This window comes from Tursiops truncatus, chromosome 15 (assembly GCF_011762595.2).
Source record: "Tursiops truncatus isolate mTurTru1 chromosome 15, mTurTru1.mat.Y, whole genome shotgun sequence".
Classification (NCBI taxonomy): Eukaryota; Metazoa; Chordata; class Mammalia; order Artiodactyla; family Delphinidae; genus Tursiops; species Tursiops truncatus.
The window spans coordinates 82,199,853-82,227,087 of NC_047048.1; the positions used below are offsets into that span (position 1 = coordinate 82,199,853).

The 27,235-nt window shown below is 42.4% G+C and overlaps 1 long non-coding RNA gene across 1 annotated transcript in view; it reads right to left on the reverse strand.

Annotated features, from left to right (window-relative positions):
- Positions 1 to 23,016, reverse strand: part of LOC117308331 (uncharacterized) — a 97,015-nt gene extending 73,999 nt beyond the window's left edge. The window contains exons 1-2 of the long non-coding RNA XR_004522307.2: positions 21,425 to 23,016; positions 15,721 to 15,797 (exon numbers count right to left, since the gene is read on the reverse strand). This is a non-coding gene — a long non-coding RNA (uncharacterized lncRNA). The remainder of the gene's footprint in view (positions 1 to 15,720; positions 15,798 to 21,424) is intronic.
- Positions 23,017 to 27,235: the final 4,219 nt, after the last annotated feature.

The following is a 27,235-nucleotide window of genomic DNA, read 5'->3' on the forward strand; positions in this document are numbered from 1 at the left end:
TGGTGGTACAACGCTGTGAATATACTAAAAACCACTGAATTGTACACCTTGAAAAGGTGAATTATATGGTGTGAGAATTATGTCTGCATAAAATAAGGTAGCATCCTATACATACACCGAGCCTTTTTCCCTTAACTTTATCCAGAGGCCAATTTAAAGGGTATGAGAAATGCAGAAGCTGGGAAACAGAGTGGTGGCTTCTGTCAGCGTCAGCAAACTTTAAAGTACCAGTAGCCCAGATCTCAAAACACTTGCTTCGAGGAAGGGAAGAGAATCTCAGAGTCTTCCTACTACGTACTGGTTAAAAGCAGGCCTAAGACTACCGGAAACCAAACAACCTCAGATGGATGCTATGCTTGCAGAATATACACAGTCAAGTTCACTGTCTACAGTACGTTTAACTGAAAGTTACAGAAATGGTTGAGAAAGAAAGGCCGACAAGTTGGAAATGAAATTAAAATACCCAGGAGTAGTCTGCGATACCCCCAGACCCCATCATTCCGAAACACCCCTCACTGTGCCTCCCCTCCCTGAGGAAAAACCCTCCCCCTCCCAGGAAAGATCCTGTTTCCCTACCTCAAACCTCTACTTGGCTGGGAACCAGCATCCAAACCCAACGTGGTCTGGAGAGAAATGCAGAACCAGGGTAGGAAAAAGAATTACACTGTGGAAGAAGGGCAGGAATTTGCTAATGTGTCTAGGCACACGTCTTGGATGTATTGGTGAGAATGGACTTGGGGAACTTGGGCAGGGAAGGTGGGGTTCACTTTTCCAAAGTTATGGATTTGAGTGCGTTCTTTCAGGAGGCACGACAGCTGCTTTTGCAGTTTGCTGTTTCGGCTAATGTTCTGAACTCTGCTCTGTGCAAAGTGACATGGGAAGGCCAGTAACACTTCGGCATCAAACAGAAAAAAGAATTCAAAGACTTCAGGAGACAGGAATGCCGAACTGGAACCATCCTATGCTTCCCACTCACCCAGTCCCCCCACCTCCTGCCCCCGCTATGTCTCCCATTATGCCTGTAAAGACTATGCATACCTTTGCCTTGAGGAATGAGAAGGCACTGGTGAGAAAGATGTCAGTCTTTTAAAATGGGCTTTAGGGGTGGCGCAGTGGTTGAGAGTCCCCCTGCCGATGCAGGGGACGCGGGTTCGTGCCCCGGTCTGGGGTCTGGGAGGATCCCACATGCCGCGGAGCGGCTGAGCTATGGCCGCTGAGCCTGCGCGTCGGGAGCCTGTGCTCTGCAACGGGAGAGGCCCGCGTACCGCAAAAAAACAAAAACAAAACAAAAAAATAATAAAAAAATAAAATGGGCTTTAATTGACTGTTCTCCTGGCTGGGGGAGCGAGGAGGGGAGGGTTGCAATGGGCCTCACTGACCAATTGCAGTGGGGATGGGAGGAGTCAAGGGTGGTTTGTCCAGGTGGCCACTCTTACCTGCCAGAAGCAAAGTGGACCGAGTTATCATAACAGGCAACAGGACAGGCACGTTTATTTAACTTCATGAAACGGTGTGGTGCCCAGTGATCTTAGCTGTGGTTAATTAATTATAAATTCTCAAGAATTAAAGTGACAGATGACCCATTTTTTTTCCCATAAAATAAGTCCAGGTCTAATGAGAATAGGCCCAACTGAAGAAAATCAACCAGGTCAAGGCCTTTTATGTAATTCTTAATGCTGGTTCACTTCATTGATTCAGTCTCTAGTTTAGACTAAAGTAGATGTCAGGCAGCCTTAAGACCTACCCAAGCATCAAGGCAAATTATAAGTCTTCTTCCTCACATTCCCCAGAAAGAAATATGCCCCAGAGGAATGGACATACTCAAGTCTTTGGGCTGCTGGATACTCATCCCAAGTTGATGCTCAGTATTGGGATGCTATCAACGCTGGTCATCACTGCTGCCTGCCGTTTAGCTTAGGACCATGTGGATCCAGAGATAAGAGGATCAGGTGCACCTACGGCAGGCAGGCTCATCCCACGGCTATTTTCTGTTCAAGTGTAAACAGCTGGGATGGATTCTCAGTGTCAGGCAGAATCCCTTGATTAGCTTCCTGAGGCATGGAGTAAGCTGCCACCATGGTAGGCAGGACCAAAAAGAAAACACTGGAACTTCTCCTTTCCTCCAACATAGCAATCAAAAGCAATACCACCTAAGAAAAATATAGATTGTTGCAACCATCAAATAATTGGAAGGGGTATGCTTGGTGGTTTTTATGACATCTGCACTGAATCCAGAGTCGACTGCATAAGATGTCAGTGAATTAACACACCCTTAAAATCAGGTGGCCTCTCCTTATGGACAAAACCAACACAGCGTCTGGAAACTGGTGTTCGCTTTGATTCAGCGAATGCATTAGATGTTTTCGTTATTCCTTTACAGTCCTTCCTCAAAGTCCTGTCTCACCCTGGGGCTTAAATTGGCCCCACCGAACACCTCGTGTTGGCCTGGCCAGTTATATTGAAAGTGTCATGTTTGACAGACATGTAAGAAGGTAAGAAGTAACAGCTGCCTTGAGGATTTTTAAATATTTTTTTATGGCTTTTCTGCACCAAGAGATCCTTGGAGGGGTAGAAGTGTGTTCATTCATCATCTAGCACATAGGTTACTGCAGCGGGAGGAGTATTATTCAGACAGGATCAAGAGCCATGTATGTATCTCATCCGGAGAATCTGGCCTTGCAGCTGTGTTTTATTTGGTGGTGACTTGCATTATCTTCATTTGGAAAATAAGTGAGATTCTGGAGTTATTTAAGAGATGCCTACAGAGGAATTTTAAACGTTATACTTATTGGGATTATGAGCAAGTGTCTGTGCAAACATACGTGTGTGCATGCACAGGTGAAAGTTAAGGACTGGACGTAGTCAGCATTTATTGGTTTGGCCTGGCCAGCACCGCAATGCCTTTAGGGCACCATCGTCCTCAACTCCAGTCCACTGATGTGAATGGGGTGCCAATCAGAGAACCTGGTCCTATAGCCACAGGACTGGGCAAATGACTCAGGCCAATCATAATTCTTTATTGGCAGGAACATTTTAAGTGGCAAGACACAGAAAACCCAACTAAAATGTCTTTTGAATGAAGAAAACCTAAGGAGCATTGATAGAACACTGCACCCAACAAGAGCAGAACACACATGTTTTCAAGTACACATGGAACATTCACCAGACTAGACCATATTGTGGGAAATAAAGAACACCTCAACAAATCTGAAAGAACTGGAATCACACAGAGTGTATTCTCTGACCACAAAGGAATTAAACTAGAAACCAAGAACAAAGGGTACCCGAAATACCCTCAAATATTTGGAAATTAAACAACACACTTCTAAATAACCCATGGGTCAAGCAAAAGTCTCAAGAGCAATTAAAAATAGTTTAAATTAAATGAAAATGAACACACAACTAATCAAAAGCAGGATGAAGTTAATGCAGTGCCTAGAGAAAAAAATGATTGCCTTAAATACTTATATCGGGAAAGGAGAAAGGTATCAAATCAGTGATCTGAGCTATCACCTTAAGAAGCTAGAAAAAGTAAGCAGAAAGAAGCAAATAATAAAGATGAAAGTAGAATAGAAACCAATGAAACTGAAAACAGAAAAATTATAGAGAAAAATAAATTCAACCAGAAAGTGCTTCCTCAGATCAATAAAATTTATAAACCTCTAGCCGGATTAAGAAAAAAAAAAGAGAGACAGAGAAGATATAGCTTACCAACATAAAAGAAGAATGAAAGATCTTACATTATAGATCTTAGACATTAAAAGGATAAGGTAATATTTTAAACAGTATACCTATAAATTTGACAAATTATATAAAATGGACAAATTCTTTGAAAGATACAAACTTCCTAAGCTCAGAAAGAGGAGACAGGTGATCTAGATATTCCTATACGTAATACAGAAATTGAATTGTTGTTTAAAATATTCAAAAAAAACAAAACCCAGATCAAACCAAACCAAATGTCCAGGCCTAGATGGCTTCGGTGGTGAATTCTACCAAACATTTAAGGGAGAAATAATACGAATTTTCACAAAATCTTCCAGAAAGTGGAAAAGAAAAAATTGCTCCCCAACTCATTTCTGAGGCCATTATCCAGTATCAAAACCTGAAATAAATATTACAAGAAAAAGTAACCTTCAGACCAATATCCCTCATGAACTTGGATACAAAACCTGTAAACAAAATATTAGCAAATTGAATTCATCAACACATAAAAAGAATAATGCATCATGAAAAAGTGGAGGAGATTACCCTGGGAATGCAAAACTGGTTCAATATTCAAGAATCAATTAATGGGACTTCCCTGGTGGTGCAGTGGTTAAGAATCCGCCTGCCAATGCAGGGGACACGGGTTCGAGCCCTGGCCCGGGGAAGATCCCACATGCCTTGAAGCAACTAAGCCCATGCACCACAACTACTAAGCCTGCGCTCTAGAGCCCGCAGGCCACAACTACTGAGCCTGTGTGCCACAACTGAAGCCAGCGTGCCTAGAGCCCTGCTCCACAACAAGAGGAGCCACCGCAATGAGAAGCCCGCGCACCGCAACGAAGAGTAGCCCCCGCTCGCCACAACTAGAGAAAGCCCACGCGCAGCAATGAAGCCCCAACACAGCCAAAAATAAATAAATGTATTTTAAAAATTAAAAAAAATCAATTAATGTAATTCAATAAAGTAAAGAAGAAAATCTATATGAACATCTCAACGCAAGCAAAAGAAAAAGAAAGAAAAATTTTGAGTGTTTGACAGAATCCACAATAATTTATGACAGAAACTTTCCACAAACTAGGAATAGAATGAACTTCGTCAACCCAATCAAAGGCAATTACAGAAAACCAACTAACATTATATCTAACAGTGAAAGACGGAAGCTTTTCTCCGAAAATCAACAATGCCGGGATATTTACTGTCATCACCTCTATTCAACACCATGCTGGAGGCCGCAGCCAGAGGAGCAAGGAAAGAACAGAAATAAAAGTGATAAGAAATAAAACTCTTGAGTCACAGATGACGTGACTGTCTATGTAGAAAATATGGAAGATGCTACTTTTAAAAAGCTTCTAGAACTAATAAATGCGTTTACCAAGGTCACAGTATTACAAGGTCCGTTCAGTCAATTAAATTTCTATACACTAGCAAAGAATAATTACAAAATGGAAATTTTTAAAGTACCATTTACAAGGGCACAAAAAATCCTGAAATGCATAGGCTAAAATCTAACAAAATATGTGAAAGATCTGCATCCTGAAAAATACCAAACGCTGATGGAAGAAATGAAATAAGACCTAAGTAAATGGAGAGAGATTTTGCATTCATGGATTGGCAGGCTTGATATTATTAAGATGTAATTTCCACCAAAATTGATCTATAAATTCAGTAAAATACCAATCAAAATCCTAGAAAGATTTTTGTAGAAATATATAAGCTGATGCCAAAAATTTACATGTAAAGGCAAAGGAACTATAAATGCCAAAATAAGTTTTTAAAGAGAAACATGGGACTCCTGGTTTCTGGTCTGGCGTGTAAGGAGCTTAGACGTCACCACTCCATCCTAACAAGTAAAAAACTGAACACACTGAAAAAGCAACAAGTCTTAGATCCATCAGAGAAGTGAGATCACAGGGCAAATTGCTAGCTCCCAGGTTAGAAAGACACACAGGCTGATAGAATCACAACTTACTGGAGCAGAACCCTCCGTGGGAACCGGCACTGGGGTAGGTAAGGTCGAGGTCGGAAAAACTGAACTTTACTTGACGAATTGCTGGAGGCTCGGTGTAGACAATTCTGAGAGTTAAAAACTTAGGGGGACCAGTGGTAGGAGAACCCCAAGCTTTTGCGGTTTTGCCTCCGGGGGCTTTACTGGGTCCTCACAGCGACCGACCATCAGAGAAAAGTTTCTTCCTCCTTCTAAGCAGGGGGAGAGGCAAGGAGTCACGTTTAAATACCCCAGAGCATTCCGTTCTTAACAAGGCGTGCCCGCAGGAGAAACCACTTTAGCAGAGCCCAGCCTACTAGGTTTCCATCAGGCATAACCTACCTGGGGGAAGGGAAATACACAACTCCAGCCCCTCCAGCCAACCCAGCCCACCTAAGAGGGGGAAGAAAAAGCCAGAGGCAATGGTAACTTTCACAGTCCACCGGGCACTGGCTCACCAAAAGACTAACACCAGGTCTAGGGCCCGAGAACCCTTCCTTTACGCCCACATCTTACCTCGGCCTTACTGAAGGAACCGCAGTTCCTTTTACCCAGGACAGCACGTTGAAAGGTGGCTTTCAACAAAACATGAAAAGACATACTAAAAGGCAAAATATACAATTTAAGGAGACAGAGCAGACATCAGAACCAGAGTTAGAGATGGCAGGGAGCTTGGAATGATCAGACCAGGAGTTTTTGTTGTTGTTGTTTTTTAATCTGATTAATATGCTAGGGGCTTTCATAAAAAAGAATGAAATAATGCCATTTGCAGCAACGTGGATGCGCCTAGAGATTATCATACTAAGTTAGAAAGAGAAAGACAAATACCATGTGATATCGCTTATATGTGGAATCTAAAATATGACAGAAATGAGCCTACCTACATACGACACAGACTCACGGACATAGAGAGCAGACCTGTCATTGCTAAGGGGGAGGAGGGTGGGGGAAGCATGGATTGGGAGGTTGGGATTAGCAGATGCAAACTATTACAAGCAGGATGGGTAAACAGCAAGGTCCTGCTCTATAGCACAGGGGAAAATATTCAATACCCTATGATAAACCATGATGAAAAAGAATATTAAAAAAAGAATGTAGATATAACTGAATCACTTTGCTGTGTAGTTGATTTACAACACCACATTGTAAATTAACTATACTTCAATAAATATATTAAAATTTAAAAATTATGCTAAGGGGCTTCCCTGGTGGCACAGTGGTTGAGAGTCCGCCTGCCGATGCAGGGGATGCGGGTTCGTGCCCCGGTCCGGGAGGATCCCACATGCCTTGGAGCGGCTGGGCCCGTGAGCCATGGCCGCTGGGCCTGCGTGTCCGGAGCCTGTGCTCCGCGACGGGAGAGGCCACAACGGTGAGAGGCCTGCGTACCGCAAAAAAAAAAAAAAAAAAAAGTGAAGGAAAAATGAAGACTTTCTCAGAAAAACAAAAATTGAGAGTATATGTTGCCAGTAGACCTGCCTTGCAAGAAATGTTAAAAGTTCCTTAGAGAGAAAGAGAATAATATAGGTCAGAAACTTGGGCATACATACAGAAAGGAAAAGCACTGGAGGATAAATAAGTGAAGGTAAAATCCAAACTTTTATTTTTCTTATTTTTATTGATCTAATGAATCCAAATGATTAATCCAATTGATCTTAATTAATCCAACAATATCAATAATCACGTTAAATAGCAATTGTCTAAATCTGCCAATTGAGAGATAGAAATTTGTCACAGTGGATTAAAAAACATTACCTACTTATATGTTGTCTGCAAGAAACCTATTTTAAACATAAAGACACATATAGATTAAAAGTAAATGGATAGGGGCTTCCCTGGTGGCACAGTGGTTAAGAGTCTGCCTGCCAACGCAGGGGACACGGGTTTGAGCCCTGGTCCGGGGAGATCCCACATGCCGCGGAGCAACTAAGCCCGTGTGCCACAACTACTGAGTCTGTGCTCTAGAGCCCGTGAACCACAGCTACTGAAGCCCGTGTGCCTAAAGCCCGTGCTCCACAACAAGCCACCCGCCATGAGAAGGCCCCTGTATCCCCAGGATGAGAAGCCCCTGCATCCCCAGAAAGCGTAGCCCCTGCTCTCTGCAACTAGAGAAAGCCCACGCGCTGCAAAAAAAAAAAAAAAAAGTAAATGGATAGGGAGTTCCCTGGTGGTTAAGACTCCTCGCACCCAATGCAGGGGGCCCAGGTTCCATCCCTGGTCAGGGAACTAGATCCTGTGTGCCGCAACTAAGAGCCTGCATGCCACAACTAAAAGATCACACATGCGGCAGTGAAGATCCCGCATGCCACAACTAAGACCTGGTGCAGCCAAATAAATAAATAATTTTTTTTTAAATTAAAATAAAAGTAAATGGATGGAGAAAGCTAGAGCCTGCTAACACTAATTTTAAAAGTGGGAGTAGCTCTATTAATTTCATATGGGCCAGACTTCGGAGCAAGGAAGATTATCAGGGATAAAGAGGGGCATTACATAATGACAAAGGGGTTAAACCTGCAAGAAGACATAACAATCCTTAATGTGTATTCACCTAACAACAGAGAATCCAAATACTTGAGGCAAACACTATTAGAACAGCAAGGAGAAATAGGCGAACACTGTTAGAGTTGGAGACTTCAGCATGCCTGTGTCACAAATGGTTACAGTCACTAGGCAGAAAGTCAGTGAGGACGGAGCTGAACTTAACAGCACTGTCAATCAACTGGATATAAATGACATCTGTAGACTACTTCATCCAACAAGAGCAGATTACAGATTCTTCTCAAGCTCACATGGAACATTCACCAAAATAGACCACATTCTGGGCTGTAAAACAGACCTTAAAAAGTAAAAATCGGACGTCCTGGTGGTGCAGTGGTTAAGAATCCGCCTGCCAGTGCAGGGGACATGGGTTCAAGCCCTGGTCCGGGAAGATCCCACATGCCGCGGAGCAGCTAAGCCCGTGCACCACAACTACTGAGCCTGCGCACTAGAGCCCGTGAGTCACAACTACTGAAGCCCACGTGCCTAGAGCCCATGCTCTGCAACAAGAGAAGCCACCACAATCAGAAGCCCATGCACTGCAACGAAGAGTAGCCCCCGCTTGCCACAACTAGAGAAAGCCCGTGTGCAGCAATGAAGACCCAACACAGCCAAAAATAAATAAATTAAATAAATAAATTTATTTTTTTAAAAATAGTAAAAATCATACAATGTCTTCTTTTAGACCCCAACTGAATTAAAGTGGAAATCATTAACAGAAATATAACTGGAAAATCCCAAAATATGTGGAGAGTAAACAACACAGTTCTAAATAACACATGGGTCTAAGAAAAAAATCTCAAGAGAAAAAATTTTAAATTTGACCTAAATGAAAATACAACTTTTCAAAATTTGTGGGATGAAGTGAAAGCAGAGCTTAGAGGAAAATTTATAGCATCAACCAGATATATTTGAAGAGAAGAAAGACCTAAAATCAATCATCTAAGCATCCACTTTAGGAACCAGAAAAAGAAGAGAAAATCCAAAGTAAGAAGAAGAAAAATAATAGAAAATTACTGTAGAAATCAATGAATTTGAAAACAGTAAGTCAACAGAGAAAATCGACAAAACCAAAAGCGGATTCTTTGAAGAGATCAATAAAATTGATAAATCTCTATCCAGGCTAACTAAGAAAAAAAGGAGAAGATACAAATGACTAATATCAGAAAAGAAAGCGAGGACATCACTATAGCTACCAAAGATATTAAAAGTATAATAAAGGAATATTATGAACAACTCTATGCTCACAAAACTTTTTTTGATTTATTTATTTTATTTATTTATTTTTGACTGTGTTGGGTCTTTGTTGCTGTGCGTGGGCTATCTCTAGTTGTGGCGAGCAGGGGCTACCCTTCGTTGTGGTGCATGGGCTTCTCATTGCGGTGGCTTCTCTTGTTGCGGAGCACAGGCTCTAGGCACACAGGCTTCAGTAGTTGTGGCACATGGGCTCAGTAGTTGTGGCGCACGGGCTTAGTTGCTCTGTGGCATGTGGGATCTTCCGGGACCAGGGCTTGAACCCATGTTCCCTGCACTGGTAGCAGATTCCTAACCACTACACCACGAGGGAAGCCCCCTATCCTCACAAATTTGATAACCTAGATGAAATGGACAAATTCCCTGAAAGATACAATTTGCCAGAACTCACACAAGGAGAAATAGACAATCTGAATGGGCCTTTATCTATTAAAGAAATTGAGTCAACAATCAATACCCTTCCCAAACTGGGGGAGTTTCCTGGTGGCCTGGTAGTTAGGATTCTGGGCTTTCACTGCCGTGGCCTAGGTTCAATCCCTGGTCAGGGAACTGAGATCCCACAAGCCACGTGGCGTGGCCAAAAAACAAAACAAACAAACAAACAAAAAACCCAGAAAGTAGGGAGTTCCCTGGTGGTCCAGTGGCTAAGACTCCACACTTCCAGTGCAGGGGGCGTGGATTCGATCCCTGGTCAGAGAACTAAGATCCCGCATGCCACGTGGTGTTGCCAAAAAAAATAAAAAGAAAACTACAGATCCATATCGTTCATGAACATAAATGCAAAAAGCACCGACAAAACATCAGTACCTCAAACCTAACAATGTATAAAAAGAATTATAAATCTTGACCAAGTGAGATTATCCCAGGTATACAAGGAGGTTCAACATCCAAACATTAATGAAATCCATCATATCAACAAGCTAAAAAAGAAAAAGCACACGATCATATCAACAGATGCAGAGCAAGCGTCTGACAAAATCCAATACCCATTCATGATAAAAACTTTCAGTAAATTAGGAATAGAGGGAACTTCCTCAGTTTGACAGAGAATATCTACAAAAAAAAACCCTACAGCTGTGAAGTCAAAGACAAATATCCTATGATATCACTTACATGTGGAATCTAAAAAAAGCCTACAAATGTACTTATCTACACAACAGAAATAGAGTCACAGATGTAGAAAATAAACTTACGGTTACCAAGGGGTAAGGGGGAGAGGGATAAATTGGAAGATTGGAATTGACATATACACTCTACTATATATAAAATAGAAACTAACAAGGACCTATTGTATAGCACAGGGAAATCTACTCAATACTCTGGAATGGCCTATATGGGAAAAGAATCTTAAAAAGAGTAGATAGATGTATAACTGATTCACTTTGCTGTACACCTGAAATTAACACAGCATTGTAAATCAACTATATTCCAAAAAAATTTTTTTAAAAAACCCTACAGCTAACATCATACTTCATGGTGATCATACTTGGCTTTCTCACTAAGATCAGATTCTAACCAAAGACAACCCCTCTCACCACTGCTTTTCAGCATTGTACGCAAGTCCTAGCTAATGTAAGAGCACAAGAATATAAAATAAAAAGGTATACGGATTGTGAAGGAAAACATAAAACTGTCATTGTTTGCAGATGACATAATTGTCTTCGTAGAAGGAATCAACAAAAAACTCCTGGAACTAAAAAGTGATTAGAGCAAGATTGCAGAATACAAGGTTAATGTACAAAAGTCAATTGCCTTCCTATATACCAGCCATGAACAAGCGGGTTTTGAAATTAAAAACAAAATACCATTTGCATTAGCACCAAAAAAATAAAAAGAAGTGCTTCGGTATAAAACTAACAAAATATGTACAAGAGCTATATGAGGAAAACTAAAAACTCTGAGGAACAAAAATCTAAGAACAGGGAGTTCTTCCACTGTCACTGGCCCAGGTTCAATCCCTGGTTGGGGAACTGAGACCCCGCAAGCTGCCTGGCATAGCAAAAAAAAAAAAAAATCAAAGAACTCTATAGGGAGAGCTATTCCGTTTTTACGGATTGGATTACGGAATCTGGTCAAATTATCAATTCTTTCCAACTTGACTGAAAGATTCATTGCAATCCCAATCAAAATCCCAGCAATTTACTTCGTGGATATTTTCAAACTGACTCCAAACTTCATGAGAAGAGAGAAAAGACCCAGTATAGCCAATTCAATATTGAAGGAGATAAATAAGTCAGAAGACTAACATTACCTGACTTCAAGACTTAGTATAAGGCTACACTAATCATGACAGTGTGGTATTGGCAAAAGAACAGACAAATAGGGTGATGGAAAAGAACAGACAACCCAGAAATAGACTCACATAAATACATCACCTGATTTTTGACAAAGGATCAAAGGCAATATAATGGAAAAAAGACAGTGTTTTTAACAACTGGACATCCACATGCAGAAAAAAAATTAATCTAGACACAGACCTTACACCCTTCACAAAAATTAACTCAAAATGGATCATAGACCTCAATGTAAAACACAAAACTATAAAACTCCTAGAAGATAACATAAGAGAAAGTCCAAATGACCTTGAGTTTGGGGAAGACTTTTCAGATACAATACCAAAGGCACAATTCATGAAAGAAATCACTGATAAGCTGGACTTCATTAAAATTAAAAATTTCTGCTCTGCAATAGACAATGTCATGAGAATAAAAAGACATGCCACAGGGCTTCCCTGGTGGCACAGTGGTTGAGAGTCCGCCTGCCGATGCAGGGGACACGGGTTCGTGCCCCTGTCCGGGAAGATCCCACATACCGTGGAGCGGCTGGGCCCGTGAGCCACGGCCGCTGAGCCTGTGCGTCCGGAGCCTTTTGCGGTCTGCGTACCGCAAAAAAAAAAAAAAAAAAAAAAGACATGCCACAGACTGCAAGAAAACATTTGCAAAAGACATATCTGATAAGGACTCTTATTCAAAATATAGAAGGAACTCTTAAAACTCAACAATAAGAAAACAAACAAACAAACAACCCAGTTATAAATTGGGCCAATGGCTTTAATGGACTCCTCACTAAAGGAAATATAGAGATGGCAAACAAACATATGAAAAGACGCTCCACATCGTATATCATCAGAGAAATGTAAACAAAGACAACAATGAGCTACCACTACACACCTGTTAGAAAGGCCAAAATTCCAAACACTGACATCAGATGCTGGTGAGGATGTGGAGCAACAGGAACTCTCATTCACGGCTGGTGGGGATGTGAAATGCTGCAGCCACTTTGGAAGACAGTTTGGTGGTCTCTTATAAGACTAAACACACCCTTACCATACAATGCAGCAATCACACTACTTGTTATTTACCGAAAGAAGTTGAAAACTTATGTCCACACAAACATCTGCACACAGATGTTTATAGCAGCTTTATCAATAATGACCAAAACTTGGAAGCAACCAAGATGTCCTTCATTAGGTAAATGTATAAATAATCTGGGGTAGATTCCAACAATTGAATATATTCAGTGCTAACAAGAAATGAACTATCGGGCTTCCCTGGTGGCGCTGTGGTTGAGAGTCCGCCTGCCGATGCAGTGGACATGGGTTCGTGCCCCGGTCCGGGAAGATCCCACATGCCACGGAGCAGCTGGGCCCGTGAGCCATGGCCGCCGAGCCTGCGTGTCCGGAGCCTGTGCTCCACAACAGGAGAGGCCACAAGAGTGAGAGGCCCGCGTATCGCAAAAAAAAAAAAAGAAAAAAGAAAAAAAAAAAAAAGAAATGAACTAAATAGCCATGAAAAAACATGGAGGAGACTTAAGTGTGTATTACTAAGTATAAGAAGCCAGTCTGAAAAGGCTACATATTGTATGATTCCAAATATATGACATTCTTGAAAGGATAAAACTATGGATACAGTAAAAAGATCAGTACTATCAGGGGTTAGGGAAGATGAAGAGATGAATAAGTGACGTACGGATGACTCTTAGGGCAGTGAAACTACTGTGTATGATACTGAAAAGGTGGATATGTAATTATAATTTGTCCAATTTGTCCTATAGAGTATACAATAGTACAAGTCAACCTAAGGTAAATTATGGACTTTGGATGATAATGATGTGTCTATGTAGGATCATTAGTTTTAACAAAGTACCACTTTAATGGGGAATGTTGATATTGGGGGAGTCTACAAAAGGTAGTAATTTTAGGGACTTTCCTGATGGTTCAGTGGCTAAGACTCTGTGCTCCCAGTGGAAGGGGCCTGGGTTCGATCCCTGGTCAGGGAACTAGATCTCACATGCTGCAACTAAGAGTTTGCATGTTGCAACTAAAGATCCCGCGTGCTGCAACTAAAAATATCCTGTGTGCTGCAACTAAGACCTGGTGTAGCCAAATAAATAAATTAATTAATTTTTAAAAAAATTCTGGGAAAAAAAAAGGTAGTACTTTAAAAAAAAAAGAAAATGTTGTCAGTGACCAGACCATGAAAAGCCTTATAAACCTTTAAGGAGACTGGATCTTATCCTAACAGCATTAGGAAATGGCTGGTGAATGTTGTATTAGTTTCCTATAACTTCTGTAACGAATTATCACAAACTGGGGACTTAAAACAAGAGGAATTTATCCTCTCATAGTTCTAGAGGCTAAAAGTCCAAAATCGGGACTTCCCTGGTGGTCCAGTGGGTAAGACTCCGCGCTCCCAATGCAGGGGGCCCAGGTTTGATCCCCGGTTGGGGAACTAGATCCCGCATGCTGCAACGAATTTCCCGAGTGCAGCAACTAAGACACGGGGCAGCCAAAATAAATAAATTAATTAATTTAAAAAAATAAAAAAATAAAAGTCCAAAATCAAGGTGTCAGCAGTCCCCTGCTTCCTTTGAAAGCTCTAGGGGATTTTTTTTTTTTCCTCTTCTGTCTTCACCTGGCTCCAATGTTCCTTGGCTGTGTCTGCCAAGGAATCCCTCCAATCTCTGCTTCTATCTTCACAGGGCCTTCTTCTCTGTGTATAAGGAGACTGGTCATTGGATTTAGGGCCCACCCAGCTAATCCAGGATGATCTCCTGGATTAAGTTAAGATCCTTAACTTAGTTATATCTGCAAAGACCTCTTTTGCAAATAGGGTCACATTCACAGATTCCAGGGATTAGAACATGGACATAGCTTTTTGGGGACCACCATTCAACCTACTGCGATATTAAACTACGTAACACACATCCGTAGGGTTGCTGAGTTAGTTAAGACTCTTTAAGTGATGTTTGAAACCTCCTCTGGCTAAACCAAGCAAAGAAAGGGGGTAGGAGAAAGAGGGTTACTGGAATATTACTGGGAAGGTCACAAAATTGAAGAAAAGAGAACAAGCTGGCCTTAGAGAGGCCCAGGGCAGCGCCAAGGATCTCATCAGTGAGAATTCATGAATTATGCTTTAGATCAGGCATTGGCAAGCATTATTTTCTATGAATGACCATGGTCTATGTTAATATTTTCAGCTTTGCAGGCTATACAGTCTCTGTTGCAACTCCTCAACTCTGCTGTTGTTTGTGAAAGCAGCCATAGAGAAGATGTAGGTGAACGAGGATGGCTGTTTTCCAATATTTATTCCATGTTCATTAACAAAATTTTCCAACTTGATTTTTAAAAACAGGAAACGGTCTGATTAGTCTACTGCAAGCCATATGCCCACAGTACTGCGAAAGAGGCACCCATCAAGACCAGATGAAATGCAGTTGTTGCCCACAGGAAAATCAAGATGCCCCTACCAAAAAGAGAGGGGAAGATACTTCCCAGTATCCTTGTATCTGGATCAGCAAATGAGTGTAGGGATGTGCCAGGCATGGAGGACCCCATAAGAGTGAGAACCACCATAGTTGCAGCTCTCATGAGGCTCACAGTCAAACTGAGATGTACACCAATCAAAGATGTATACCGTGAGTGTACAGTAATAACTGAGACACACACTCCAAAGGAGAGAACATAGGTTGACATTAGGGTTTCTCAACCTCAGCACTATTGACATTTGGGACTGGATAATTCTTTGTTTTGGGGGCTGTCCTGTGCCTTGTAGGATGTCAAGTAGCGCCTTGGACTATATCCACTAGATGCCAGGATCAAGCCCCACCCTACCTTTCAGTTGTGACAACTAAAAATATCTCAAGACACTACCAAATGTCCCCTCAGTCCCCTCAGAAGGGCATAATTGTTCCTGGTAGAGAACCACTGGTCTACAAGGAAATGCGGTAGGGCAACCTACCTTCTTCTGGCGAATCAGGAGGGCTACTCCAGGGGAATGATGTATGAGTTGAGGTCTGAAGCATGAATAAAGGTCACCTAAACAAAGGAGAGGAGACAATCACAAACCAGATGAGACAACAGCAAGTGCAAAGGTGTCTGTGGCTGGAGAGAGCATATGGCGTGCTGAGGAATTCAAAGAAGGGTTACAAGAGCGGACCCGAGCATGTGTAGTTTGGAGTTTTGTGAAGCCACTGAGAGGTTTTAGCAGAGCAGTGACAGTAACATAGCTAAAACAAACAAAACGAGAGAGCTGAAAGCAACAAAAAAACAAAACACTTGTGGCAGTGGAACAAAAGAGAACAAGAGAAGATATTTGGGAGGCTATAGCTACAAACTTGGTGAGAGGTGAAGACAGAGAAAAGTAAAAAGATTCAATATTAGAGGCATTAGGTGATGGATTGGAAATGAGCTAAAGGGGACAAGTTTCAGATGTGACTTTCAGGTTTCTGACTTGGGCAGAACTGGTGGTACCATCCACCAAGGTCAAGAGCATAGAAAAAGGACCAGGGATGGGTAAGGATGGGTGAGGGAGCCAATGATATCAACCTTGCACAGGTTGTGTCTGAAATGCCTTCAAGACAGACAAGGGGAATTGTCGATTGGGAGGTGGCTATAAAGACCTTGAGCCCAGAGGAGAAATCACAGCTGGGGGAGATATACTTGGGAGTCCTCAGGACAAAATGATCACTAAATCTGTGGGTGCAAATATAGAGTGAGAGAGAAGGTCTAGAACCAAGCCCTAAGATCTCCAACATTTAATGGCCAAGAGGAGGAGACGGCACTGGCGAGAGAGACCAGAGACCAAGGAGTGAGACAGAAGGGCAGCCAGCGGAGCGTGGGGAAGCATGTGTCCTATGAAGGAAGGCATGGTCAACAATATCAAAGGCTGCTGATGTCAGAGAAGAGGCAAAAGACTGAGAATGGACCCCTGGTCAGTGACCTTGGAGGCCTGGGTGACCTCAGCAAGAGCTTTTCCGTGAGTGATGAGAGTAAAAGCCAGACTGGAGGTAACTGAGGAATGAAGGGGAGGTGAGCCAGTGTAGACTTCGCTGGGGAGGAAAGAGAGGTGGAGAGAGAGATTAGTGCTGGGGCTGCTGGTGGGAATGTAAACTGGGGCAGCCTCTGTGGAGAACAGTATGGAGGTTCCTCAGAAAACTAGAAATTGAACTGCCATGTGACCCAGCAATTCCACTCCTGGGTAGAGATCCAAAAAAACCCAAAAACACTAATTCAGAAAGATATTAATACATGCACCTCAGTGTTCACAGCAGCATTATTTACAATAGCCAAGATATGGAAGCAACCTAAGTGTCCATCAACAGATGAATGGATAAAGATGACATGGTATATATATATATATATGTATGTGTGTGTGTGTGTGTGTGTGTGTGTGTGTGTGTGTGTGTGTGTAATGGAATACTACTCAGCCATAAAAAAGAACAAAAATTCTGGTGGGGGAGATAAATTAGGAGTTTGGGATTAGCAGATACACACTACTATATATAAAATAGATATACAACAAGGACCTACAGTTTGCACGGGGAACTACATTCAATATCTTGTAATAACCTATAATGGAAAAGAACCTGAAAATGAACATAGATCTATCTATCTAGATATGTACATTCTTTATACATATATATGTATAAATATATACATCCCATTGCTGTATACTTGAAACTAACACAACACTGTAAATTAACTATACTTCAATTTAAAACTATTTTTTGAAAAAGGACAGAATTTTGCCATTTGCAGCAACATGGTTGGATTTGGAGGGTGTTATGCTAAGTGAAATAAGTCACACAGAGAAAAGACAAATACTGTATATCACTTATATGGTGAATCTGAAAAATACAACAAACTTTCGAATATAACAAAAAAGAAGCAGACTCACAGACACAGAGGACAAACTAGTGGTTCCCTGTGGGGAGAGGGAAGTGGGGAAGAGCAATATAGAGGTAGAGATTTAAGTCGTACAAACTATCATGTATAAAATAAGCTACAAGGATGTATTGTACAACACAGGGAATACAGCCAATATTTGATAACAACTATAAATGGAGTATAACTTTAAAAAATTGTATATAAATAAAGTTAAGTGCTGAAGTTGGGTGAGGCTGGGGAGGGTTGGGGAGTTCAAGTCGTGGGTATTGGGGCATTTAGAAATGTCAGTGGGAAGGATCCAGCTGAGAGGCAGAAAATGATCATGAAGAAGGGAGGGGTACGGTGGATGGTGTGAGACCTCTGAGAAGGAAGGAGGCCATGGAACCCAAAGTTCTGCTGGAGGAATTCTCGTGAGACAGGGGAGCTCCCTCTCGGATGACGGGTGAAAGGAGAGAACAATAGTGAGGCTGGCCTGGTTGGCAGGAAGTTAATGAGAAGAAAAGGATGGGTAGACAGGGGTGGAATACAGTGGACCCATTTTGGGGAATGGCTACTCAGTCTCTTTTTTTCCCCTCTGGAAATTGCCCCTTCTTCAGGTCTACATGGGAAACAAAAATGGCGGAAAGCTGAATGCCACTTTGTCCAACACAATACTGTCCCCTGGCCACTTTTGATTAGTCCAGAAATAGACACTGCATGCAAACTGGGTCAATCAGAATCCCTGTAAACATGGTGGAACCCTGGCAGCCAGTTTGCATCATACCATAGCCATCTCTTGGCCCAGGCAAAATAATTTTCTTGATTCACGGATAGACACCTCATCCAGTCCATGAAATTGGACGTGAAGCTAGGATATTCAGTCTTATCCCGGACAAATTTTTGCATAGTGGGGATGGAAATTTAGGAGATTTTGATGGTTGCAGTTTCTCATATGTAATGCATAGGGCATGGAAATGCATATGGCATTATTTTGTTGAGAGGGAGATCGAAGCAGAGGCAGAGGAGAAGCATTTATGAGAAGGAGGGTCCTGAGAGCTCTCCAGACCCTAGTTCCAGTCTTTCCCTGCCTATATGTTCTTGCTTCCACAAGACTTCTCATAGCCTTATGATAAATTCCCTCTTTCTTAAGCTACCTTCTAGTTCTTGCATCCAAGTGTCCTTACCAATTCAGCAGGGGAGTAACAAGTTGAAAATTTTATTTGAAGGAGTCCCTGAGTCATTTAGTCATGTGTATCCATAAGATTAGGGAAAACTCAAATAGCGTGAAATTATGAATAATTCATTTCTGCCAACAAAGCTGAATGTAATGGTAATATACCTTGACATGATAATATTAAGAATAAAATAACTGGGCTTTTTCTAAAAGTTTCTTAGGCTCTTAGGGTACATTTGATCATAAGGAGGCACTCGTTCAAGCTAAGTCAAGCAAAAAGAGGAATTCATTGGAAGGACACAGAGATGGGGACCTCATAGCAGCAATGGTTGCAAGTACAGCTGGTACTTGTGAAGAATCGGGGCTGGTCCATCAGAAGTAGAGCGTACTGTCTCTCAGGAGCCGAAGCCACTAGCTGGATCCCTCACCTCTGCTGTTCCCCTGTATCTGATTCCCCAGCTCTAGCCCTACACCACCTCTTGCCTGCAGCAACCAACACCCTTGAACTAGTGTCTCTGGTCCTAGTTCCAACACCTGGAAAACAGAATTAATGGCCCCATCTTGGGGCGTGTCTACTCCACTCCAATCTACCGTGGACAGGTGAAATTGGGGCTAACACAGAAGCTGCCACTGTCCCTTCAGAAAGGGCTAGGGGGATGAGCAGTTCTCAGCGAGGGCATGAGCTGGGCCATTCCCCCAAGAGGGACCCTCTGCACCCACGTGCAGAAACTCTAAGGGCTGCCATGCCCAAGTCTCCCTTCAGAGCGACACTTCTCGGGGTGCTTTTGTCCAGAGAAGCTGCCTTACTTTCTGTTGTGTGACCCTCGCTCCCAAACCACACCTGATTGGAGCAAAAGGTGGTCCCTGTGATGGTCAGGACAGTGGTAAGAAATTCAAACGACCCGAAGCAAAAGAGACAAAGGGCGACTGGGAGGAAATTAACAAGCTCACTCAATGAGGAAGGACAGAAGTCATGGTGGCCTTGAGGACGAGTGGACCCAGGGACTCGGGGTACTCTGTCTGGACCTCTGTCTCTCCACCTGTCCCTTTTGCTTCTTCCTATGGGGTGTTTTCATTCTTACCTACGGCAGACGTCATCTGTGTTCACACAGGGAGCATGGTAGCCGGTTCCACCGGCCCCACAACTACGAAATAGCAGCCTTTCTCCAATTTGAGCTTGAAAAATCTTCCATAAGGACCCACTGTAGTGTACACCACATTCTGTTTATCCAGCCATCCATCAGTGGACACTTGGGCTGCGTGCACTTCTATTCTTTACTATTGTGAATAACGCTGCTATGAACATGAGTGTACAAATATCTCTTTGAGACCCTGTTTTCAATTCTTTCAGATATATACTCAGAAGTGGAACTGCTGAATCATATGGTAATTCTATTTTTAATTTTTTGAGGAACTGCCATACTGTTTTCCATACTGTGCTCCATTTGACAATCCTACTTTTGCTGACTTTTTTTGTCCAGTAGTCCATCAATTGTCAAGAGTGAGGTACTGAATTTTCCAACAATTGTTGTCAAATTGTCTATTTTTCCTTTCAATTCAGTCGATCTTTCCTTCACTCACTTTGGGTTAACCAAGAGAGGTTGTACATATATACATTTATAATTGTTATATCTAACTCTTCTATTGACTCATTTATCATTATGATTTACCTTTAAGTCTTAAAGTCTCTTTGTCTGATATTGATAAAGAAACCCTAGCTCTCTTATGGTTGCTGTTTGCATGGTGTATTTTTTTTCTATCCTTTTGCTTTCAACCTATTTGCGTCTTCGAATCTAGGGTGTTTCTGTTAAAGACAGCACACAGCTGGGTCTGACGTTTTGATCCGGTCTGACAGTCCCTGTCTTTTGAAGTTTTTAGTCTTTGCACATTTAATGACATTCCTGATATGACTGGATTTATGCCTATAATTTTGCTATTTGTTTTCTGTTTGTCTTATGTCTCTTTTGTTCTCCTTTCCTGGGTATTTGACATTAAATATGTTTTCATAAACCACTTTAATTTATCTGTTGATTTTTTCTACGTTTTAAAAGTTATTTTATTAGTGATTGCTATGAGGGATTACAATATGCATCTTAATTTAGCACAATCTGCTTCAAAATAATATCAACTTAATTTCAGTAAAATCTGGAAACTTTGCTCCATTATGGTCTCATCCCCCCCCACCAATCCTTTGTGCTATTGCAAACCCAACCATACAGTGTTACGATTATCACTTTGTCCAATCTTATATATTTTTTAAAAGGCAAGAGAAGAAATGGGACTTCCCTGGTGGTGCAGTGGTTAAGAATCCACCTTCCAATGCAGGGGACACGGGTTTGATCCCTGGTCTGGGAAGATCCCATACGCCGCGGAGCAACTAAGTCCGTGTGCCACAAGTACTGAGCCTGCATGCCACAACTACTGAAGCCCGCGCGCTTAGAGCCCGTGCTCCGCAACAAAGAGAAGCCACCACAATGAGAAGCCTGCATACCGCAACAAAGAGTAGCCCCCGCTCGCCGCAACTAGAGAAAGCCCGTGCGCAGCAACGAAGACCCAATGCAACCAAAAAAAAAAAAAGGCAAGAGAAGAAATGGAATCTACTTATAGAATCTTTTATATTTACCATTTCTGGTATTCTTCATCTCTTCTTGTGAATTCAAATCACTGCCTAGCATCGATTTCAGCTCGAAAAACTTCCTTTAGTATTTCTCGTAAGGCAGGTCTGCTAGCAACAAATTCTTCAGTCTTTGTTTATCTGAAAATGCATATATTTCACCTTCATTTTTTATATTTGCTAGACTGAGAATTCTTGCTTGACAGTGTGTCTTATGTCAGCATTTCAAGTATGTCATTCTGCTGCCTTTGGTCTCCATTATTTCTAAAGAGAAGTCAGTCGTGAATCGTATTCCCCTTGTTGCTTTCAAGCGTAGGAGCATACATGGGCAAAAATGTCAGAGATTCACGGTGTTCTTGCCTGAAGCTCGGTCATGTTCATTAAGAAACGCTTCTCAGGTTGTTGAATGCCTTCGGTCAGCTTGCACAAGGCTGCAGTGACTATTTTTGACAGTGTTGTCCAGCTTTGGGGGACAGGATTTGTTGATCCCACTCTGTCGTCATGCCAGATGTGAGAAAATGGTTTGTCTTTCTTTCAGGTGAAATGGAAGCCGCTGAGGGGTATCAAACAGAGGAGGGACATAATCTGATTTTAAAAGATCGCTCTGGGTACTTGCATTCATTAATTTTTGCTTCATAAGAAATTACCCCAAATGTATTGGCTTAAAGCGACACTCATTTATTATCTCATTGTTTCTATAGGTCAGAAACTGGGAAGCAGCATAGCTTGGTGTTTCTGATTCGAGGTCTCTCGCAAGGCTGCAGTCAGGATGTCAGCTGCCGTTTGAATGGGAGGGGGAGACACACTTCCAAGTTCACTTTCTTGGCTGGTGTAGGATGCCTTAGTTCTTCACCACGTGGTTCTCTCCATAGGTCTGCCCACACCTTGGTGTCGATCTTCCTCCAAAGCAAGTGACCCAAGGGACAGTGTGACCAAGATGGAAGTCACAGTGTCCTTTTATGACCTACTCTGTGAATCTCACCCTGTCCCTGCTTTCTTCCATTCATTAGAATGAAATAGCTACGTTCAGCCCACACTCAAGAAGACGGAAAACTAAGCCCCACCTCTTGAAGACAGGAGTGTTCAAACACTTTGTGGTGGCCGGTGAGTCACTTTGGAGAAGCAGAAAGGAAGTTAAGGGATGAAAACTGTATACCGTCTAAATCGTACACACCATTGCTAGATCATTCTCATCAGATTAAAGTTTGTTCATGGGATACTCTTGGTCAAAAACTATCATAGTTTTCCATTGCCTATATCCCACAGGAGGAAGGTTAAACTCTTCAGCATGTAATTCAAGGCATTCCACGATCTCACCCTATTTCCCATCCTTCTCTCCCACGGCCCTTTTCTCTTTCCTATGATCAACCAAACGGAGCCATTCCTTACTTCTCACACCTTCCCTCCTGGTCCTTCCCCTTCAAATGCCCTTCCCTCTAATCTCAACGTGCTCAAATTCTGCCTACCCCTTTCGTATCTGCTCAAAAGCATTTCTCCCAAGAAACAGTGCCTAACCATCTCAGTCAGAAGTGAAATAAAATGGGCAGGAGGGAAAAAGAAATAAAATAAAATGTCGTTATGATCTCACTTATATGTGGAATCTAAAAAAATGATACAAATGAACTTATTCACAAAACAGAAACAGGCTCACAGACATAGAAAATAAACTTATGGTTACTAGAGGGGAAGGGGGGGAGGGATAAATTAGGAGTTTGGGATTAACATATACACACTACTATACGTAAAATAGATAGTCAACAAGCACCTACTGTAGAGCACAGGGAACCCTACTCAATATTCTGTAATAACCTACATGGGAAGAGAATCTGAAAAAGAATAGATGTATGTATATGTATAACTGAATCACTTTGCTGTACACCTGAAACTAACACAATATTGTAAATCAACTATACTCCAATATAAAATAAAAAAATTTTTTAAATTATAAAGTAAAAGAAATATGAACATAAAAAAAGAAATAAAATCTTCCTTTTCTGAATTTCAGGAAAACTTTATCAGCACTTCTGTCACAGCAAATGTCATTTTCACCTTCATATTTAAAAGATCTCTCTCCTTAGTGAATTTTCAGCTTCTTGATGGCATGGGTCATAGTCACCTTGGTCACCTTGCTCCCTCTGTGGTATGTAACCTTGCATCTAGAAGTTCAGTAAGTATTTGTTCATTTTACTTGCATCATAAGGATACAAATTATAGCCAAAAAATAGGGCAGTTTTGCAATCTTTGGATTTTTTTCCTTTATGATAAAGTGATTCAGCAAAATTAAAAAAGAAAAAACTCTGTGGATGTTTGGAGAAAAGACTGAGAAAGGCTCCTGCAGTGTCTAGGTGAGAATTAGTGGAAACCTGGACCAAGACGGTGGCAATGGAGATGGGGAGAAGTGGAGAGACGTGAGGTGTGTTTTTAAAGTGGGACTGATACAGGATTTGCCTTTGGATTGGATGGGGGAGGGGAAAGAAGTTAAGGATGACTTGCAGGTGTTTGGTATTGGTACCTGGAGCTGGTACCAATTTCCTGAGAGGGGAAGAAGGCAGAAGCACCACGTTTGGGGTGCTGATGGAGATGTTGGGATGCCCATGGAGAAGCCTAAGGGTGAGGTCAAGGGGCAGTTGGGTCGGTAGATACACGAGTCCGGAGATGAGAGCAGACACGAGGGCTGCAGGTACAAATTTGAGTTCTCAGCATAGAGATGGCTTTAAAGATGGGGGTGAATGAGATCCCCTAGGGAGAGAGTGGGGAAGGGAAGAGTCCAGGCCTGAGTCCCGAGGCTCTGCAGTGTCTAGAGAACAAGTAGAGGGACAAGAGGGGAAGGAGTCTGAGACAGAACAGCTGAGCAAGGAGGAGGAAAACCAGGAAAGCGTGGGGCTGCCGATGCCGAGGAAGGACAGTGTTTCAAGAAGCCCAGAGCTGGGCCTCCCTGGTGGCACAGTGGTTGAGAGTCCGCCTGCCGATGCAGGGGACACAGGTTCATGCCCCGGTCCGGGAAGATCCCACATGCCGCGAAGCGGCTGGGCCCGTGAGCCATGGCCGCTGAGCCTGTGCGTCCGGAGCCTGTGCTCCGCAATGGGAGAGGCCACAACAGTGAGAGGCCCGCGTACCGCAAAAAAAAAAAAAAAAAAAAAAGAAGGCCAGAGCTGCCTGTGCATTTACTCTCGACAGATCAAACAGACTGAAGACCCAGCGGTGTTCTTTGGGTACAAAAGAAAGGTTGACATTGGCAAGTGTAGTTCAGTGGCATGAAGGAGACGGAAGACAGAGAGGAGTGGGCTGAAGCACGACTAGAAACTAACTATATGATGAGGAATTTAAATATTGGTGTGTTTATTATACACTCACCGGATAAGACCCTTCAGACTCTATCTGTCCAGCCTCCTAAGCCTCTCCCAAATGTACTCATTTCATCCCCACACCTGCCTCAGTCTCAGTTACCATCAAGTCTCACCTGGATGTCTCATCCACAGCATCCTAACTGGTCTCCCAACCTCCACTTTGCACCCTTCAAACCCTTTCTCTATGGCGGCCAGAATGACCTTCCGAAGACCCTACATCTGACATGTCACTCTTGTGTTTAGAAGCTTTCAACGCTACCCATTACCCCAGGGATAAAGTCCAAACCACTTGTAAGTTTCTAGGGCATAGGGTTCCTGCTTGGATCTCTGTCTCTCTGTCTCTCCCTCCCCATTTCATCTTTGCTCTCCAGTCATTTTCTTTCACTGTCATCTTGGATTTTCTCTACTGTGCCCTCTTTGTATTGTTGTCCTCCAGGTTCAAGTCTGAAGTCTCAGATTAAACATCATTTCCCTAGAAAGGCTTCCCTTGACCTCTCTCTCTGAGGTCAAGCCCTCTCCTCTCCGCACTTTCCCTATCATCAGAGACATTTCTTTTCTCTTTTCTGCCATCAGCACTAGATAAACAGCGTCTATGGTTTACAGCCCATAACCCCGAGTAGGCACCCAGTAAGTATTTCTTGAACGGATTAAGTGAAACCAACTTCTCATTTCCAAGGAAATTCTCCACCAGAATTTTTCTGAAATAGGAAAATATCTTAAAAGACTTTAGAGTCCTTGTTTTCAGTAATGCAAGCTAATTTGGACATTTTAGATGAGGCTTTTCAAAAACAACAGGTCAATGATATCTCAGGAGGCAAGACCTATAGATTCAATTATTCTCAATCATTGCTACTTACAGACGGAATGTAATGCTTTCACTAGGGATTGTTTGTTAATCCATTTAATAATAAGTAACTTTTTGGTTGAGAGAGAGGTGAGTTAAATAATCCCTGATTCCATAGAAGCAATTAGTTATACATACATTAATTTGCCTGCTTTCAATTCAGGTACTGTTAAAAAAAAATTCCAAGAGGAAAAGTAGTGGGAGTTTAACAGCCATCCATTCTTTGCAACATTTTCAGAAAGCAAATGAAAATGAACCCTGAAACAAGCCAACAGCAGGGACACTCATTAACTTAATACACTTTAATCTCGTGAACAGAAGCTGGAGCCGAGTCACTTAATCCAGAGCCGCGGACTCCCACCTCTGGACACCTGCAAGACATCCAGGCATGGGTGTTCCCATGGCACCTCCAATCAGCACGACCCAATCTGAACTCATTATCGAACTCATTAGGGTCCCGTGCAGAAACCAGCCCGCCCCCTGGGCTCTCCGTCTCCGTGGTGCTCCACCCCTGGCACACAGGCTGCAAGTCTCAGGAACATCTTCCCGGGCTGTCTCCCTAGCCGTCCCCAAGTCTGCTGCATCCTCGGGACTTAACCTCAATCTCGCAGCAGCCGCCCCGGCCCCTTCTTAGCCCCCGTTAACTCTCACTGAGGCCTCTTCACTTGCATTCCCAACTCCAAGTTCCCTCATCCTTATCATAATGACTAATACTTGCTGAGCACCTACTGTGTGCAAGCTCCACGCTTGGTGCTCTACCTATGTTAATGCATTACATCTTTCCGAAGAGTCCTCAGTGAAAAACCCAACTCCCCACCACCACCTCCCCAAGCCTACCTCTCCCACTTCATCCAGGATTCTCGCTGGCCTGCCAGGTGCCAGTCTCAGTGGCCTTTGGGTTCCAAGGACACACGGCCAGCCTCTGTCCAGCAGCTCTGTTCTGCTGGTGTTCTCTCCTTGGTCCGGCTTGCTTTGCTCCTTTTGCCATATGGCTCTCAGCTCAAATATAAGTTTCTTAGAGACTGTCAAAGTTGGGCTCTCCTATTATCACAGAATACCAGCCGGCACTTGTCACGCTCTGTTATTGTCTCATTTGTTTGTTCCCTCAAGTGAATACAGGCTCCCCCAGGGCGAGGGTGATGTTCGATTTGTTCACCAATGAGCTCCAGGAGTAGCATAGTGCCAGACACTTAGGGACACACAATAAGCAGTAGTCAGATGAGGAAAGAAGGGATGCATGAAAGCACAGTGCTGATGAGCCCTCTGTAAGTGGTGGCTGCGATCTATATATCTATACTTGTATATACATATATATTCTTTTTCAGATCCAGAATATATATATACTTTTTCAGATTCTTTTCCATTATAGGTTATTACAAGATATTGAATATAGTTCCCTGTGCTGTACAGTAGTAGGTCCTTGTTGGTTATCTATTTTATATACAGTGGTGTGTATCTGTTAATCCCAACTCCTAATTTATTCCTCCCCCTTCCCTTTTGGTAACCATAAGTTTGTTTTCCATGTCTGTGAGTCTATTTTTTTTTTTTGTAAATAAGTTCATTTGTATTATTATTTTAGATTCCACATATAAGTGATATCATAAACCCCGTGCCCAATAAGTTGGCCCT